This window comes from Aethalodelphis obliquidens, unplaced genomic scaffold, assembly GCF_003676395.1.
Source record: "Aethalodelphis obliquidens isolate GAN/ISIS:26980383/991018 unplaced genomic scaffold, ASM367639v1 scaffold5, whole genome shotgun sequence".
Classification (NCBI taxonomy): Eukaryota; Metazoa; Chordata; class Mammalia; order Artiodactyla; family Delphinidae; genus Aethalodelphis; species Aethalodelphis obliquidens.
The window spans coordinates 42,417,602-42,422,403 of record NW_020837949.1 but is presented as its reverse complement, the minus strand read 5'-3'; the positions used below and the strand labels follow the sequence as shown (position 1 = coordinate 42,422,403).

General features: G+C 40.7%; 1 pseudogene; it reads right to left on the bottom strand.

Moving 5' to 3' along the window:
* Positions 1–288: 288 nt before the first annotated feature.
* On the bottom strand, positions 289–1,427 carry LOC113618571 (purine nucleoside phosphorylase pseudogene; annotated as a pseudogene).
* Positions 1,428–4,802: the final 3,375 nt, after the last annotated feature.

Genomic DNA, 4,802 nt, shown 5'->3' with positions numbered 1-4,802 from the left:
TTATTCTCAAAATATGATATTATAAAAGTCCAAAATGAATAGGCTGTTCCTTGTGTGGTCTCCAGTGCTTTGAGGAGGCAGAACTGAGCCCCCAGAAATGTGAGAGGATCATCTCAGGAAGCTAGCAGTAGCTACTGTGCTGAATTCGACGGCCCCAAGTCAAACCCTGGGCATATCCTCGGATGTATGGTAGGGCTTGGGCTCTGGTTCTTGAAGAGGAATGGGGGTGGAAATCATTTTGAGATGACAACTGAGCAGAAGAGGACTCAGCACCAGAGGGTCTGGTGGGACAAGTAGGGAAGGCAACTCCTTTCTGCCACTACCTAAGGGCAGAGGCAAGTGATTCCAGCAAGAGGCCAAAGTAGGTAGCAGCTCCTCGGATCCCATAAGGGAGAGGCCAGACCACTCCAGGGCTGGTTAACTGGCATCATAAGGCAGTGGAATGCTAGCCAGAAGAATGAAGACAAACTGTTCCAATTTCTGAGGAGCTTGCTTCCCAGCCTCTAGTACTTTCTCATGATTGGCCTCCTCCTAGCTTTCATAATCCAAGATGACCTTGTTATTGATGAGGGAGAGGCCAAAGACTCAAAGTCCACAGTGCCTTGAAACTATAACATCTGGTACTGTGCTCATGCCAACAGCATCCACGCCCAGCTTCTGCAACAGATGACACTCTGCCACAGTCTCAAAACTGGGTCCCGCTACCATCACGTAGGTGCCTTCCTGTAACTCTCTGTTCCCCCATTTGTTTCCAGGTACTATGAGCCTTCTGCTTCATATCCTGGTCATAAGTGTCAGACATGGCAGGGAAACTAACTCCAAACCTCTCACCACCGGGCCCTCTGAGAGGGTTCTCACTGCAGAAACAAGATAGGTTGATGTGATCAAGGATCAGCCTGATATCTCCAACCTCAGACTTGGAGTTGAGCTCTCCAGATGCACTGATGACCACTAGGGTGTCCACATCCAGAAGCCGGAAAACCCTCACTGGGAATGTCACCTTCCAGAGCAGGTAGACTTCATACATGTGGAACCTGCCCTGCATCATCACACAGGCTCTGCCATTCAAACTCCCAAACACCAGTCAACCAGCATGACCTGGCACTGTACTTTTGAGAGTTTGGTATTTGGTTGTAGTCAAAGATCTGGGCCTGAGTTAATCTGTCAGTCAGACCTCCTAACCCAGAACCACAGATCACTGCCACTTGAGGTCCATGTTTGGTGTAAGACGAAAGCCATTTTGCAGTGTTCTGATAACCTTCATATGTGAATCTAGACTCTAGGATGGGAATCTGTGACAAGCATGTGGGCTGAGAAGACCTCTTCCCTGTACGTGGGTAGGGGAGCAGACTCCCTCTAACCTCGCTCCATAATGCCTGCGTGCGGACGCGCGCATGCACGCACACCAGCTCCTTTTGCCATGTCATCTTTATGCCTGGGATATTCACCCATAGGAATTTGCTTAAAAGAGATAAAAACATTTGTGCACAGAAAGTCTTTTTTTACAAGAATGGTCATAGCAGGGATTTTTTTGGTGTTTTATATTAAAAATTAACTGATATTAATATGAACATATGCATGGCTGATATATTTGAGAAAATTCTGAAATTTTCCTTCTTCATTTTTTTCTTTTTTGTAATTGAAATAGAACTGACATTTAACATTATTAGTTTCAGGTATACAACATAATGATTTGATATTTGTATATAGAGCAAAACAATCACCGCAGTAAGTCTAGTTAGTATCCATCACCACTCTCTTGTGATAAGAACTTTAAAGACTTATTCTCTTAGCAACTTTCAAATATACTATACAATATTATTAGCTACAGTTACAATGCTCTACATTATATCCCCATGACATTTATTTCATAACTGGAAGTTTGTGCCTTTTGACCACCTTCACCCATCTCACCCACTCCCACTCCCCAACCACCTCACCCCTAATTCTGGCAACCACAAGTCTGTTCTTCATATGTATGAATTTGTTTTGTTTTGTTTTTTAGATTCCACATATATGTGAGATGATACAGTATCTGTCTTTCTCTGTCTGACTTATTTCACTTAGCATAATGCCTTCAAAGTCCATCCATGTTGCTGCAAATGGCTAGATTTTCTCCTTTATGGATGAATAATATTCCATTCATAGCAGTTTTATTCACCATACTCTAGAACTAGAAACAGCCCAAATGTCTATCTTCAGGAGATCGAATAAACAAATTGCGATATATTCATACAATGAAATATAACTCAACAATAAACAGGAATATACTACTGAAATATGCAATAACATGAATGAATCTCAAAAACACACTGAGCAGGGGCTTCCCTGGTGGCGCACTGGTTGAGAGTCCTGCCGATGCAGGGGACACGGGTTCATGTCCCGGTCCGGGAAGATCCCACATGCTGCGGAGCGGCTGGGCCCGTGAGCCATGGCCACTGAGCCTGCACGTCCGGAGCCTGTGCTCTGCAACCGGAGAGGCCGCAACAGTGAGAGGCCCGTGTACCACAGAACAACAACAACAACAACAACACGCTGAGCAAAAGAAGCTATACATAAAAGGATATACTGTTAGGTTTCATATAAATGAGGTGCTAGAAAAGGCAAAACTCATTTATGGTACTAGAAATTAAAAAGTGGCTACTTCTGTTAAGTGTGGGGCAGGAGTTGACCCCAGACATTTGGGGGATGATGGACATACATATTCTATATCTTGTTTGAGGTAGTGTTGCATGAATGTATACAATTGTTAAAACTCACTAAACTGTATGTAAATTAGACCTCAGTTGAAATAAAGAAGAAAAACCAGTGAGTTAATCTCCAGATAACAATAAGACAAAGGAATACTCCCAGTGGAAATGAGTCTTCAGATTGTGTTTTAGATGAAATGACCCCTGAGAACCCATAACAATTGATTCTAAGCCCAGCCAAACTATCATTCAAACAAATAAAGGCTCTTTGAGATATGAAGTGACTCAGAAGTGTTTTTCTTCTCAACATATATTGGGGAGTTGATTAAAATATTCTCTAGCAAAATGAGAATGTAATTAAGAAAGACATGATATCTTAAAAAACAGTGAATCCAAAGTAGGAGCATAATAGAAGAAAGCTCCCAAATTAACAGTTTTATGGAGATGTAGACTGATCTGTACAGACTGGAGGATGAGGAGAGAGAATTCCAACAGGGAGGTGTCTGGAAAAGAGGTGGATTCTTGAGACATACGATTTAGAACAACTTAAGGAGGAGATAAATGTTAATTGTGTATGAAAAAAAAAAAGGTCATCAATCTTAAACTTTAAGGAATATAGCCCCTATATGCTCAAATAAAGAAACTCAAAACGAAGACAGTCTGGTAGGAAGCATGGATTCCTTTAAATGCAGATTGAATAGTAAACAGCTGTGGCAATTCTTGAAGTATTTAAAGTAATTTTTCCCTTAATTTTAGAAGGATCCTCTAGAATCTAATAGTTCTTCTGTTTAAAAAAATAACAAATTCTGCAAATACTTCAGTTTCAAATCAACTTCTTTTCCTTCTGTTTAATTCATATAAAAATAAATTTCATACCTTCTTGCCAAAGATATTATATTATGTAAAGCATCATCCCATTGTTATGAAAATTACTTCTCAGACTATTTATCTAACCATACATCCTTCCATATGTATATATGCACAAAGAGCTGCCTGGAATCATGCCTATCTGATGTTCGTTATATTTCTCAGTGGTGGAGTTTGGGTAACTTTTTTTTAACTCTCATTCTTACACATTTTTATAATGATTGAATTTTTACAATAAGAATGTATCATTTCCATAAAGACAAGGAAGAAGAAAGCTTTAATAAAGGAATCTTCACCAAAGTGTGAGAAATGTATTATAGCTTAAGGCTACATAGGGTGCTGTCATTTTAGCAGGGAAAATTCAAAAGCCAGTCTTCACAAGCATGGGAGCTGACAGGCTGCTCATCCATCTTTACTACTATACTACCTCAAGCTTGGCAATTGCCCTTGTAGCTATGGCCTCTCTCCCCCTTGATCTGAATGCCTTTCCTTGGAGGAAATTGTCATGACCACAAAACACTAACCCAATGTGCTTGGTGCAACAGAAACAACTGCTTAGTTGTTTTGCTCTCAATTCCCATAGAATTCAGAGAGATACAATAAACTCTTTAGAAGAGCAGAAGCAAAAATCCCTCCATCAGTTATTATCCCAACAGGGTTTAGATAACAACAAGAATAAATTTGAGATAATCACGCAAGAAAGTCCAAAAAATAAGAAAAGAAATGCATATGTCACAAACATATGCCTATTTGTTCAATGTGTTCCATCCTTATTTATCAACTATTAGCTTTTCTGACACTGTACCTGGTGCTGGGTATGTAGGGTAAACAGGGTAGACCTGCCTCTTGCCTACTTGTCACTTCAGTTTAGTGGGGAAAAGAGAAAATAATCAAGTGAGTAATTGAAAATTGTGGTCAGTGCTTTAAAAGAAACAAACAGCAGTTGTGATTTAAAAAAAAAAAAAATAACAGGATGGTCAGAGAAGGCCTGTCTGGGAAGAGGTATTCATTAGAGATGAGAATTATAGAGTGAGAAGGACTGAGACATACAGAAAAGGTGCAGTAGAGGGCTTTCCTTGCAGGAAGTGTGAGGACTCCAAGATGGGAAAGGGTTTGGTGAATTCAAGGACCTGATGCAGAGCCAGTGTGCCTGGATGGCTGTGAAGAAGGGGACCAGTGACCCCCAGACGAATGGCTGAAGACAACCGAGATGAGCAGTATAACTCAGAGTCAGCTTGTGACCTG